At 49.3% G+C, this 15,127-nt stretch overlaps 1 pseudogene across 1 annotated transcript; it reads right to left on the bottom strand.

Moving 5' to 3' along the window:
* Window positions 1–7,509: 7,509 nt before the first annotated feature.
* Window positions 7,510–14,979, bottom strand: LOC144603069 (zinc-binding protein A33-like; annotated as a pseudogene). Its single transcript, XR_013548529.1, has 6 exons — window positions 14,188–14,979; window positions 11,903–11,998; window positions 11,580–11,813; window positions 10,996–11,018; window positions 10,796–10,914; window positions 7,510–8,129 (listed from the first exon to the last, which is right to left on the bottom strand). The product of XR_013548529.1 is annotated as a zinc-binding protein A33-like (transcript).
* Window positions 14,980–15,127: the final 148 nt, after the last annotated feature.

The following is a 15,127-nucleotide window of genomic DNA, read 5'->3' as shown; positions in this document are numbered from 1 at the left end:
CAGCTTCTTCCCAGCTGCTATCAGGCTACTGAATGGTCCTGTCATAAACTAAGAGAGTGGTCCCAAACTTGCAACACACTTTATAGTGGACTTTGCACTTTTTTTAACCTGAACTTTGCTTTGTATGGGTTGATTTTACTCTAGTACTGCATGAATTGCTTGGATAGCACGGAAACAGTTTTTCACTGTATCACAATACATATGATAATTATATAACAAAATAACAGGTGTTCGCAAAACCTTTTGTGCGTTCCTAAACTAATTTGTACTGCTTGTATTTATAATTAACCTTAGTTCATTGGCTATATTTAAGAGGGAGTTAGATGTGGCCCTTGTGGCTAAAGGGATCAGGGGGTATGGAGAGAAGGCAGGTACAGGTTACTGAGCTGGATGATCAGCCATGATCATATTGAATGGCGTTGCAGGCTCGAAGGGCCGAATGGCCTACTCCTGCACCTATTTTCTATGTTTCTATGTTACTTTTATTATATAATCTATTTGGCAAAAGTATTCTTTATTAATATTTTTACGCCAATACATTGTTTGTCCTATTTACTGTGAGCCAAATTAATCCTTTTAAGTGGTACTTCATATTTAGCTCGGGCAGCTTACAACCCAATGGTGATTTTGATTTCTCTAATTTCAAGTTGCCTCCGCATTCACTCTCTCTGCGCCCCTCCCCACTAGACAATAGACAATAAGTGCAGGAGGAGGCCATTCGGCCCTTCGAGCCTGTACGCACCGCCATTCAATGTGATCATGGCTGATCATTCTTAATCAGTACCCCGTTCCTGCCTTCTCCCCATACCCCCTGACTCCGCTATCCTTAAGAGCTCTATCTAGCTCTCTCTTGAATGCATTCAGAGAATTGGCCTCCACTGCCTTCTGAGGCAGAGAATTCCACAGATTCACAACTCTCTGACTGAAAAAGTTTTTCCTCATCTCAGTTCTAAATGGCCTACCCCTTATTCTTAAACTGTGGCCCCTCACTCTAGTCGTTCTGCCAGTTCCACTGTTTGTATCCATATTACCCCTTCGTTACCAGCTTTTCCACAGCCAAAAATGGACCGTCGTGGGCTTCACCTTTCCTTAGTCTTCGGCAGTGTTGCAGTGCTAACTTTTCAGGTGCCAGAGCTGTCACTGGTGCCAGAGCGGCCACTGTTAAGTTCCCCGCTCGGTTAAAATTCCCCGCTGTTTATTTTGGCTGTTTTTTTTTACAGAGGTGCCGGAGTGGTGCTCTGGTCTAATTTGTTCTGAACCTATTCATGCTTCTAGTTTCCTTCTCTTCTGACTCTCAGTCTGAAGAGGTGTTTCAACCCAAAACGTCACCTAGTCCTTTTCTCTGGGGATGCTACGTGGCCCACTGAGTTACTCCAGCACGACTAAACTACCGATTATCCATTTCAAGGTATCCAGCAGCTATAAATAGCAAGGAAACAATTTTAGCTGGATAACCAAGGACCTTGCTCCACTTATTTGACGGGCCTTTAAGTGGAATGACTGTTGCTCCCTGAACATGCAGGTAGGAGCACCTACAAAAGACCCCCCCCCCCCCTTCTCTCCTCATCTGACGCCCTTTTGTTCCCACTTCACCTCCAGACTTCCTTCGTCACTCACTCCACTCACCTGTATCCACCCATCACTTGTTTTGTTTATTTTATTTAAGCTACGTTTAGAGATAATGCCGAAAGGAACTGCAGACGCTGGTATATACTGAAGGTCGGCACAGAGTGCTGGAGTAACTCAGCGGGTCAGGCAGCATCTGTGGAGAACATGGATAGGTGACGTTTCACAGAGTGCTGGAGTAACTCAGCGGGTCAGGCAGCATCTGTGGAGAACATGGATAGGTGACGTTTCACAGAGTGCTGGAGTAACTCAGCGGGTCAGGCAGCATCTCTGGAGAGAAGGAATGGGTGACGTTTCGGGTCGAGACTCTTCTTCTTTAGTTAAGTTTAGTTCAGTTCAATTTAGTTCAGATTTAGAATAGTTCAGTTTCAGTTTAGTTTCGTTCAGTTTCAGTTCAGGTCTGAAGAAAGTTTGTTGAAGCCTCCGCCGCGTCTCCGGGGCAACGGGGCCCAGTGCGCCCGGACCGGCCGCGCATCCTCACTCCCAGCCGCCCCCCGGCCCCCCGGCCCGTCCCCTCGCTACTAGCCCCCCATGGCCCGTCCCCTCACCCCCGGTCCGTTCCCTCGCTACTAGCTCCCCTCCCTTCGGCCCATCGCCTCCCTACTAGCTACCCCTCCCCGTCCCCTCACTACTAGCCCTCTCCCCCTCCTCATCCCTTTACTACTACCCCCCTCGGCCCGTCCCCTCGCTACTAGCCCCCCTCCCCCCTCGGCCCATCCCCTCGCTACTAGCCCCCCTCCCCACGGCCCGTCTCCTCACTCCCAGCCGCGCCTCGGCCCGTCTCCTCGCTACTACACTCTACCCATGGCTCCTCACTACTAGTACCCCTCCCCATCCCCTCACTACTAGCCCCTTCAGCCCGTCTCCTCACTACTAGCCCCTGCCCTGGAGGGGTGGAGGGGAAGCAAGGCCTCTGCTGATCGTCCTGTCCCTACTAGGGATCACGTGCCTTCACCTGGGGTAGCCCAGGCCACTCGGCCCATCCTCTCCCCTGCCGCCCCTGTCCCAGGGAGGCCAGGCCGCACGGCTTGTGCTGTCTCCGCCAGCATTGCTACCCCTCTGGGATTAAGAACCCTTGCCCCTTTGGGAGAGATTCAGCCCTGCCTTGGTCGCCCCTGTGTCTGCAGCACCCATGGGTGGGGGTGGGACTGCGTGGGTGTCTGCAGCAAGTGTGTCAGGGGGCTACAGGGAGAAGGGGGTGAGGAGGGAGAGACAGATCAGCCATGATTGAACGACGGGCCGAATGGCATCATTCTGATGTGTAGGAAGAAACTGCAGATGCTGGTTTACACCGAAGACAGCCACAAAAGGCTGGAGTAACTCAGCGGGACAGGCAGCATCTCTGGAGAGAATGGACAGGTGACTTTTCAGGTCGAGACCCATCTTCAGACCTGCTCCTAGCTATGTCTTATGGTAGGTGCTTTCGAGCTTCTGTATCTTCTGCGCAGGGGAGAGGGGAGGAGAGGGAACGACTGGCACGGTGGCACAGCGGTAGAGTTGCTGCCTTACAACGCTTGCAGCGCCAGGTTCGATCCCGTCTACGGGCGCTGTCTGTACGGAGTGTGTCCGCTCTCCCCGTGACCTGCGTGGGTTTTCTCCGAGATCTTCGGATTCCTCACATAATCCAAAGACGTACAGGTATGTGGGTTAATTGATTGTGTAAATTGTCCCTTGTGTGTGTTAATGTGCGGGGATCGCTGGTCGGTGCGGACTCGGTGGTTCCGATGGGCCTGTTTCCGCACTGCATCTCTAATCTCTAAAACTCTCGTTTGTTTGTTTGTTTGTGACTGAACTTGAGTCAAAACTGTACACGATAACGCGACAATAACTGTCGTTTGTTATCTTGTTTGTGACTGAACTTGAGTCAAAACTGTACACGATAGCGCGACAATTTTAGGCCCACCTCACTCACCATCATCACTTTAGTGATAATGCAAGTGGTTTTATTGAAATCGGTGTTATATTTTAAAAGTTATTCACATTTTAAAGTGTAAATCTATCTCCGAGGGAGGGGGGAGGGAGGGAGGGAGGGATGGGCGTGGAGGGAGGATAAGGGGGGTTGAGGGGAATGAATTGGGGGGAGGGGAATGGGGGAGGGGAGGCGGAGGGAGGGGGGAGGGGGGGAGGAGAGGGGGAGGGATGGGAGGGGAGGAGAGGGTGCTGCACCAATGCAGGAGAGATTTGAGCCAACACTTGGTCTAGTCTAAACTAACCTTAAACTAGACTGAGGAGTGAGTGGTCCTGGATGATGTCAGTTGCTTTCCCGAGGCAGCTTGAAGTGTAGATGGAGTCGATGGTGAGGGGAGGCTGGGTCTGTGTAATGGACTGGGCTGTGTCCACAACTCTCCGTGCTTTCTTGTGGTCCTGGGCAGAGCTGTAGGGTGACCTCTGGGATTCCCTCCACGTTCTCCTGATCCTGGGAATACCGGGATCAATAGACAATAGGTGCAGGAGTAGGCCATTCGGCCCTTCGAGACTATACGCACCACCATTCAATGTGATCATTGCTGATCATTCTCAATCAGTACCCCGTTCCTGCCTTCTCCCCATACCCCCTGACTCCGCTATCCTTAAGAGCGCTATCTAGCACTCTCTTGAATGCTTTCAGAGAATTGGCCTCCACTGCCTTCTGAGGCAGTGAATTCCACAGATTCACAACTCTCTGACTGAAAAGGTTTTTCTTCATCTCTGTTCTAAATGGCCTACCCCTTATTCTTACACTGTGTGTGGCCCCTGCTTCTGGACTCCCCCAACAGTATTCCAGTGTATACAAGCCCAGTCGCTCCAGTCTTTCAACATAGGACAGTCCCGCCATTCCAGGAATTAACCTAATAAACCTACGCTGCACGCCCTCAATAGCAAGAATATCCTTTCTCAAATTTGGAGACCTAAACTGCACACAGTACTCCAGGTGCGGTCTCACTAGGGCCCCGTACAACTGCAGAAGGACCTCTTTGCTCCTGCCCAAATGTCAAAGGCAGACCCTGCCAGCTTGCCGAGAGACCACAGCGGTGGTTGTACCCGCTCGATAACTTGGCACCGCGGTGGCGCAGCAGGTAGAGTTGCTGCCTCGAAGGGCCGAATGGCCTCCTCCTGCGCCTATTGTCTATTGTCTCACAGCGCCAGAGACCCGGGTTTGATCCTGCCTACGGGTGCTGCCTGTACGGAATTTGTACGTTCTCCCCTTGACCTGTGTGGGGTTTTCTCAGGGTGACCTGCTCCGGTTACCCCCCCCCCCACACTCCAAAGACGTACAGGTTAGCAGGTTGTGTAGGAAAGAAAACTGCAGATGCTGGTTTAAATCGAAGTTAGACACAAAATGCTGGATTAACTCAGCGGGTCAGGCAGCATCTCTGGGTAATTCCTTCTCTCCGGAGATGCTGCCTGACCCACTGAGTTACTCCAACCTTTTGTGTCTACCATGTTTGCAGGTTAATAGGCTTTGGTAAAAATTGTAAATTGTCCCTAGTGTGTGCAGGGTTGTGTACGAGGTGATCGCTGGTCGGCACGGACTCGGTGGGCCGAAGGGCCTGTGTTTCTGCGTTGTATCTCTGAACTAAACTAAACCGAACTCATCCACATTCCTGTCATTACTGTGGTAGGTGTCACACCGACCCTGATGATTAGATCATAACCGTCGGCAAGTTATTAAGCAGCCCAAGGAATCTTTCCAATATTTTTCCAAAAGTGGGCAAGACCAAAACATATGAGTCAGCGATGCCACCTCAGAATTACATCTATCACAAGTAGGATTTATGTGACCGTAAAAACGTGCTAACTTATAGAAACATAGAAAATAGGTGCAGGAGTAGGCCATTCGGCCCTTCGAGCCTGCACCGCCATTCAATATGATCATGGCTGATCATCCAACTCAGTATCCCGTACCTGCCTTCTCTCCATACCCCCTGATCCCTTTAGCCACAAGTGCCACATCTAACTCACTCTTAAATATAGCCAATGAAATGGCCTCAACTACCTTCTGTGGCAGAGAATTCCACAGATTCACCACTCTCCATGTGTAATTTCAGTTTGATGTGATAACGGAAAAGAGGGTAAAGTAGCCTTCAAAAAATGTCTAATTTGCAAATACCTATAAAAATGTGAATTAGGCAAATTATATTTATTGGACAGTTGTTCAAAAGACATAAAACAACCGTCTAAAAACAAATCACAAATAGATACTAATCCCTTCCTCTTCCATAGCAGAAAGGCTTGATCAATACTGGAGGGTTGAAAGAAAAAATTAGATATGATAGGTAGCCCAAGGAATCTGAGTGTGGGTGAGATTCTTCCGATACCATAGCCTTCCTGTGACTGGACCTGTGCCAAATATTTTTCCAGAGTTTCGCTCCTTGTGCAAGACCCTCTCCACGTCTGCCTCTATTATTAAATCCTTCTCCACATAGAGTCGGAGAGTGATACAGCGTGGAAACAGGCCCTTCGGCCCAACGTGCCCACGCCAGCCAACATGTCCCAGCTACACGAGTCCCACCTGCCTGCGTTTGGTCCACATCCCTCCAAACCTGTCCTATCCATGTACCTGTCTAACCGTGTCTTAAACGTTGGGATAGTCCCTGTCTCAACTATCTCCTCTGGCAGCTTGTTCCATGCACCCTTTGTGTGAAAGATTTACCATGAAATCTTTTCCCCTTCGCCTTAAACCTATGTCCCATCCACATCTGTCCCAGCTCCACATCTGTCCATGATGTTTGTCCGCATCTACCTGCTCCATATCTCCCCGCCATTCCCCCCTCACCACATCTGTGCCGGCACCCCCTCCCCGCATCGCACCTGCCAGTCCCATCTCCACATCTGTCCACATCTGCTCCTCAAGGCCTCCACCTGTCCTCAGCCCTATGTCCACATCATAGGTTTGGATAGAGTGGATGTGGAGAGGATGTTTCCAATATTGGGGGAGTCGAGGACTAGAGGTCAGCCTCAAAATTAAAGGACGTTCTTTTAGGAAGGGGATGAGGAGAAATTTATTTGGACAGAGGGTGGTGAATCTGTGGGATTCTTTGCCACAGAAGGCTGTGGAGGCCACAAGTCAGGGGATATTTTTAGGCAGAGATAGATAGATTCTTGATTCGTACAGGTGTCAGGGTTTATGGGGAGAAGGCAGGAGAATGGGGTTTGGAAGGAGAGAGATCAGCCATGATTGAGAGGCGGAGTGGACTTGATGGGCCGAATGGCCTAATTCTGCTCCTATCACTCATGTCCTTGTGACGTCAGCCCTGACCACATCTGAGGCACAGACAGACAGACAGACAGACAGAGAGAGAGAGAGAGAGAGAGAGAGAGAGAGAGAGAAAGAGAGAGAGAGAGAGAATGTGCGGGGATCGCCGGGTGGTGCGGACTCGGTGGGCCGAGGGGCCTGTTTCCGCGCTGTATCTCCAATCTAAACTGAAGCAAACTAAACTGCTGTCTCCCCGTTCAGTAGATTTCAAAAGCAATCTGTACAGTCCAAGTAATTTTGAGTTTATTTCAATTACAGTATTGGAAGCAACAATGCACATCATTCAAATAAACGCGATCTTTCCATTAGCTTGTCGTGTGTGTCAATGGTTGTGTACATTTTCCAAATCACTGAAGTAACACGAACTGTATCTATTACATTGAACTAGTCATTGAACGGAGTTAATAATACCGTGACGACTTTTGACGAGAAGGGTCCAATCCCATTACATTTTTAAAATATTTTCACAAAAGTAATTTCTGTTCCGTTGCCGGACGCGGTTAACGCGTTAAAATGAACGGATCGACAGCTCTGATTCCACTTGCTGTTTATTTCTCTCTTCCCACATTTACATTCCCCCTGGTTTTATTTCCGCGCTCACTGGGGGTTTTTCACGACGCGGAATTTGGGGATTAAATGGGAGCCGTTCAGCGCCGACCTGTTGTCCACCGGGTTTCTGCCCCACAGCCCCTGGGCCCCGCTCCTGACGCCGGTCCCGGGACCCGACCCTTTTACACACCCGGAGCGGAACCGGAGCAGATTCTCAGCCACTTGTTTACATCACAAGGCCAGAAGAAAGGATAAAGATTCTCCGTGAATTTATTCCCAGTGAAGGTGTGGAGATGGGACTTGGTGTCCGCGTCGTAAAATGAAACTGTCCCGGACTCGTAATTGAGATAAACTCCCACCCTCCCGGGGATGGGACGGGCGGGGAGACGGGATGGAGAGGAGGTGAATGCATCAAACTCGTCATCCCGCCACCGCCTGATCCTCCAGACTCCAGTCTCCGGGGTCAATGTGACCGATCCCTCCCTCTCCACAGACTCTGCGGCGACTCCCAGACTCCAGTACCGACTCCCCGCCACCTCCACCTCCCAGTAATGTCTCCCCGATGTGAATCCCTCCGATCCCAGCACACACACCCAGTATGTAAACCTCTTCCCGGTGTCAGGGAGACTCCTCCGGGTCACGGTCCGTCTCACCCTCTTCCGATCCTCAGACACCTCGAGCAGCGGATGCGCTGTTTCCACATCCAGGGTGACGGAGACTGGGGGGAGAAGCAGAGAATCAGAGAGTCCCCGGGGGTCGGGGGGAGACTCGGGCAGCGCAGCCCCGGGACCGGGGGAGAGGCCGCTCGGCCTCAGGCACAGGCGGGCGGACAACTGAAACCCTGCCCGGGGTTTCACCCACAACCACATCGGGTCCACAACAGACATCTCCCCCGGAGATTTTATCCGGGGATATATTTCGTGAGGTGGGGGAGGGTGGACGGGGAGGACGAGTCCGGAGAGTGAGGAGGATTGGGAGATTGCGTTGGGGATGGGGGAATGAAGCGGGTTATTCAGATATGGAGGCAGATCGGAGCAGGTGGATATTGAGGTGAGTGGTAATTTGAGGTTGTTAAAGAGGAGGTAGAGGTGCGTGGTGGGGTCGTCATGATCACAGTGAAAGGGGGCAGACACGAGGGGCCAGATGACCTGCTCCTGTGTTTTTTGAGTGGAGGGTGAGACAAAGGGAAGGGTGGGTTTGTTAGTCAATTGGAGTGGGTGCAAAAGGGTTTACAACAACTTCATCAGGTCTGAAGGGCTGGGTTATCAGGTGAAGTTGGACAGTAATAAGGTCATAATGTCATAAATGAAAGTATTCGAATGAGGCCATTCGGCCCATCAAGTCTACTCCACCATTCAATCGTGGCTGATCTATCTCTCGCTCCTAACCCCTTTCTCCTGCCTTCTCCCCACAACCTCTGACACCTGTACTAACCCAGAATCCAGCTATCTCTGCCTTGAAATGTGGAATCTGGGACCATGGACACATCTGGTCACAGAAGGTTCGAGCCCCCGACCGCTGGAGGACAAAGAAGGGAGAGATTGAACTGTTTTTCACCTTCCATCACAGTGAGGAATGTGGAGGGGTCACTGTGGTGGATGTTTACGTTAAAATGTATTTTGTGTGTCCTGTTGCTTTTTACTGTTATGACTGTATGGCAAATGAAGTTCCTCGTATGTTGCAAAACATACTTGGCTAATAAAGTTTTATTGTGACTGTGATAAGGAGCCGTGTTAGGCGGGTAGGATGAAGCGGACTGGAGTAGCGAGGAAAGGAGGGGACCGCGTGGGATTGGAGGTGCAGGAAGAGGAGTTACAGTTTACCAAGGTACAGCGAAAATATTTTGTTGAGTGCTAACCAGTCAGTAGAAAGACAATACATGATTACAATCAATACGTTTGCAGATACATGATGTGGGAATAATGTTTAGTGCAATGTAAAGCCAGCAAGGTGCGATCAAGGATAGTCCGAGGATCACCAACGCGGAAGATAGTAGTTCAGCACTGCTCTCTGGTTGTGGTAGGACGATTCAGTTCCCTGATAACAGCGGGGAAGAAACTGTCCCTGAATCTGGAGGTGTGCGTTTTCACACTTCTGTACCTCTTGCCTGATGGGAGAGGTGAGAAGAGGGAGTGGCCAGGGTGCGACTCGTCCTTGATTATGCTGCTGGCCTTGCCTAGGCAGCGTGAGGTATAAATGGTGTCAGTGGCTGGAGTTTCGGGTTTGCGGGAGAGCAGGGAGGAGAGTCTGGAACGGGAATGACGGACTGCGCTTCCTGTAAATTGGCATCAGGACCGCGCGCAACTCCGCCAACATCCAACAGCAGGGACAAAACTCCTTGAGCTGGAGGGAGACTCCGTGGGGATCTGTGGATCTGTTGCCACGGGGTTTCCACTTCTGATTTCAAACCCCGTGTCTGGAGAGAGCCGACCGAGCGGAGGAAACGGTGGGGAAAACATTGCAATGAATAACAATAGACACTGGACAATAGGTGCAGGAGTAGGCCATTCAGCCCTTCGAGCCTGCACCACCATTGAATGTGTTCATGGCTGATCATTCTCAATCAGTACCCCGTTCCTGCCTTCTCCCCATACCCCCTGACTCCGCTATCCTTAAGAGCTCTATCTAGCTCTCTCTTCAATGCATTCAGAGAACTGGCCTCCACTGCCTTCTGAGGCAGAGAATTCCACAGATTTACAACTCTCTGACTGCAAACGTTTTCCCTCATCTCCGTTTTAAATGGCCTACTCCTTATTCTTAAACTGTGGCCCCTGGTTCTGGACTCCCCCAACATTGGGAACATGTTTCCCCCCTCTAACGTGTCCAGCCCCTTAATTATCTTATATGTTTCGATAAGATCCCCTCTCATCCTTCTAAATTCCAGTGTAACAACGTTCAGCACATCATGCCCACTCTGCTCATTAACCCCCCCCCCCCTACATCTCCATCGTTTCGAATGCATGTGATCCAATCTCTACTTGTACTCTATCTCCCCCCTGGCTGACCTACAGGGAATCAGGAGGGCTAGAAAGAGCAATGAAGGATCCTTGTCGAGTCGGATGGAAGATAATTCCAAGGTATGTTATACAGACATTAAACGCAAGCGATTAACAGTGAAGCGAGGGGGGGCCTGTTGGATAAAGGAGGTAATTCACGCCTGGAACGAGAGTAAGTTGAAGAGTCCCATGTCCAATATTAAATATGCCCTTTACATGCAATGAATTAGGGGCTCGTGGAATCAAGGGATATGGGGAGAAGGCAGGCACGGGTTATTGATTGTGGACGATCAACTATCATCACAATGAACGGCGGTACCGGCTCGATTGGCCTCCTCTTGCACATATTTTCTATGTTTCTAATACTTACAGATCATTTATGTTTTACCTCTTTTAACGTAATCAGTCGTTTTTCTCAACACCGTGTTCAACAAAAATGGGTCATCGAACTTTCCAATGTCCAGGGCGCCGTCTGCTACTGACAGCGACTTGTTATCATCACTTATCCTGCATGAATTACACACCCGGTTATAAGATCCGCATCAACGATTTCTGAGTTAATTACCAAAACAGTGCAGAGAGTCTCACCTCCTCTTCTGACGAGTTTCCTCCTGAAATATAAAACATCAGAAAGATCAATTAATTTACACTGAGCGTCCACATCGTGACAGCAGGAATTTCAGCCAAATTGTTACAATGTGCCGACAGATCCCAGCTCTTAATGCTGATGCGGGGCCGCCAGCAGTCCAGTATGAAGTATTAATTGCACGCAAAAAGTATATTTAATAATGGACTTTAATAGACAATAGGTGCAGGAGTCGGCCATTCGGTATTACTAGGCTGATGGAGATCCAGCATTGCTCCTTCACGCGCCCCTGATTACTCTTGCTCTATGTAGATCAGCAAGGGAGGAACCATATCATCTATAGTCTCAGTCTGACCCGAAAGGTCTCAACCCGAAACGACACCCATTCCATCCCTCCAGAAATGCTGCCTGTCCAGGAAATGCTGCCTGATCAGGAAGATAAATGGGGAATGCAATGGAGGGGATGGGGTGGAACTCAACAGGGGAGAATGTGCTGGGCGCCAAATGGGAAGGGTTGGGGGGAATTGGGCATTAATTTTGTGATTGTGCCCTTACACTGAATCAAAGTGAAACTGTAACCCCCTACCTTCAGAAATATCAAACTGTCCGTTTGATTCATCCGCTCCTGTAGCTTTAAGAGTTTCTCTTGAATAGAATTTATCTCCTCTTGAATCGCTCGTAGATTATTCTCCATTGGATTTAGAACGCTCTCCTCGTCTTCCCGGAGATCCTTGAGAAAGAGCCACTCTTTCTCATTGAGAATCTGGCGCAGTTCAGCAAATACCGATGCGATGTAGGTCAACAGGTTCTGTGACTGTTCCTGTCAAATGAAAGGTGAAGGTCAATATTATCGAGCCTGGAATCTATGACAATAGCACAAGATCAGAGAAGGGAAACTGGAAACCTTACCCGGACTCCAGAAATCTTCTCTTTCTGTTGCTGCTCCATTTCCTCCACCGCTGATTTATTTTTTGTGAGAATCTCCAAGGAAGTTTTAATCTGCTCCTGGGATTGAGATTCAGATTCAGTCAGTGAAAGAATTAGACCAGACAGAACCAGTGAACCGTGGACACTGAACTGCACATGAAGAAATGTTTACAAACATCCATAAACTGTTGAAGAACTCGTGGTGTCAGGAAGCTTGGAAAGCAGTGACGGGATCGGTCAAAGTCAACGTGGAATTATGAAGGGGAAATTATGCTTGACTAATCTACTGGATTTTTTTTGAGGATGTAACAAGTAGAATGGATAAGCTAGAGCCAGTGGATGTGGTGTAGCTGGACTTTCAAAAAGCCTTTGAAAAGGTCCCACACAAGAGATTAGTGTTCAAAATTAGAACACATGGTATTGAGGGTACCGTGTTTACATGGATAGAGAACTGGTTGGCAGACAGGAAGCAAAGTGTACAAATTAATGGGTCCTTTTCAGAATGGCAGGCAGTGACCAGTGGGGTGCCGTAGGGCTCGGTGCTGCGACCCCAGTTATTTACAATATATATTAACGATTTAGATGAGGCAATTAAATGTAACATCTCTAAGTTTGCCGATGACACAAAGTTTGGCGGGACTGTGAGTTGCGAGGAGGATGCTATGAGGCTGCAGGGTTACTTGAACAGGTTGGGTGAGTGGGCAGACGCATGACAGATGCAGTATAATTTTCATGAATGTGAGGTTATCCACTTTGGTGGCTAGAACAGGAAGGCAGATTATTATCTGAATGGTGTCAGATTTGGAGAAGGGGGAGTCCAACGAGACCTGGGTGTGCTTGTACATCAGTCACTGAAGCTAAGCATGCAGGTACAGCAGGCAGCGATGAAAGGCAATGGTGTGTTGGTCTTCATTGCGAGAGGATTTGAATTTAGGAGCAAGGAGTTAAGACTGCAGTTGGACAGGGCCCTGGTGAGACCGCACCTGGAGTATTGAGTGCAATGTTTGCTGTTTTAATTCGAGGAAGGACATTATTGGTTTTGACGGAGTGCAGCGTTGGTTCAGCAGGTTAATTCTAGGGATGGCGGAACAGAGGTATGATGAAAGAATAGATCGATTGGACTTGTATTCACTGGAATTTAGAAGAATGAGAGCGGATCATAGAAACATATAAATTTCTTGGAGGATTGGACAGGGTAGATGCAGGGAAATATTCCCGATGTTGGTGGAGTCCAGAACCAGGGGCCACATTTTAAGAATAAGGGGTTGGACATTTTGGACTGAGATGAGTAAAAACCTTTTCACCCAGAGAGTTGTGAATCTGTGGAATTCTCTGCCACAGAAGGCAGTGGAGGACAATTCACTGGATGTTTTCAAGAGAGAGTTAGATCAAATTTTAGGGCGAAGGGAATCAAGGGATGTGGGGGAAAAAGCAGGAACGGGGTACTGATTTTAGATGATTCGCCATGATCATATTGAAATGGAGAGGGTACAGAGGAGATTTACTAGAATGTTGCCTGGGTTTCAGCACTTAAGCTACAGAGAGAGGTTGAGCAGGTTGGGTCTTTATTCTTTGGAGCGTAGAAGGTTGAGGGGGGACTTGATAGAGGTTTTTTAAATTTTGAGAGGGACGGACAGAGATGACGTGGGTAGGCTTCTCCCTTTGAGAGTGGGGAAGATTCCAACAAGGGGACATAGCTTCAGAATTGAGGGACAAAAGTTTAGGGGTAACATGAGGGGTAACTTCTTTACTCAGAGGGTGGTGGCTGTATGGAATGGGCTTCCGGTGGAAGTGGTGGAGGCAGGCTCGATTTTATTATTTAAGAGTAAATTGGATAGGTATATGGATAAGAGGGGATTGGAGGGTTATGGTCTGAGAGCAGGTAGATGAGACTAGGTCAGAGAGAGTGGTCGGCGTGGACTGGTAGGGCCGAACGGGCCTGTTTCCGTGCTGTAGTTGTTATATGGTTATATGAATGACGGTGCTGGCTTGCACCTATTTTTCTATGTTTCTATGTTGCTCTGTTCTACGTATCAGCAGAGAGCCGCGGGCTGTCTCACCTGGAAGGACTGCTGGAGTCCCTGCATGGACGTGAGGGAGAAGGTACAGGGACAGGTGTTTCATCTCCAGCGGTTGCTGGGGCAAGTACCTGGGGAAGGGCTGGTTTGGGTGGGAGGCTGGGTGAACCGAACAGTCGCCGAGGGAGCGCGGTCCGCAAAAGGCAGAATGGAAAAATCATCAGCGAATCAAACTTTGTTGGATTTTACCTGGTAGCTTTCAACAGCTTCTTGAATCGACATGAAGCGATGCTCTCTGTGTTCCCGCGCGTCTACGCAAATCACACAGACCAGTTTCTTGTCGGTTTCACAAAATAGCTTCAGTTCTTCCTGATGTTCCTCGCAGTGAAGTTTACTTTCCTTCCCTCCCGTGTTCAGGCTCAGTGCTCGAGCTGTCTCAGCGATACGCGCCAAGGCCCGATTTACTTTCAGGGTGCGGTCTGCAATCTCCTCTCTACATTCCGGGCAGGAGTTTCTCTCCTCCCTGTCCCAACTCTGTGTTATACAGGAGCGGCAGAAGTTGTGCCCGCACTCTAGTGTCGCCGGATCGCTGAAGAAATCCAGACAAATGGGACAAGTTGCGTCTTCAGTTAAACTCTGGATCTGGTGTTTCGAAGCCATTTTTAATTCCGACCACTTCCTGGTTCAAAACGCCTCCGCCTTCAGGGAGCTGCCGACCCGCACAGAACCGCGGGTGTCAACGACACGCCCTGCAGTGCGCGGGGAATTGATTCTGTGCTGAATAATGTGTTTTGCTGCGAGTGTTCAGGGTGAAGGGCCTCTGGCAATCTGCCACTGATTACACACCAGCAAGAGGCTGGTAACACGTTAAACGAGTCTAAATGTGTCAATAACCGGGCGGACGAGCGCCGGGCAGTCTAAGGAAGGGCAGAAACGAAATGGAAGATGTATTAAGTTATCTCTACGTAGAGCGTGAAACGGTGGTTAAACATCAACTTAGAGAGACTGCTATTAAAATAAAATCTGCAATAAAATCGGAGTCTTGGAGAGAATGTTGTGTTGTGAGGTGACAGACGCGCGACAATCGCTGAGATTTGGTTGCATAAAAAGTAGGAAAGACAATACTCTGTTACTGCGTGCAACACATTCACCTTCTCGGTGAAAGTCGTCTTGTTGAAAGAAACAGCAA

This window comes from Rhinoraja longicauda, chromosome 19 (assembly GCF_053455715.1).
Source record: "Rhinoraja longicauda isolate Sanriku21f chromosome 19, sRhiLon1.1, whole genome shotgun sequence".
NCBI lineage: Eukaryota > Metazoa > Chordata > Chondrichthyes > Rajiformes > Arhynchobatidae > Rhinoraja > Rhinoraja longicauda.
This window is presented reverse-complemented; position numbering and strand designations above follow the sequence as displayed.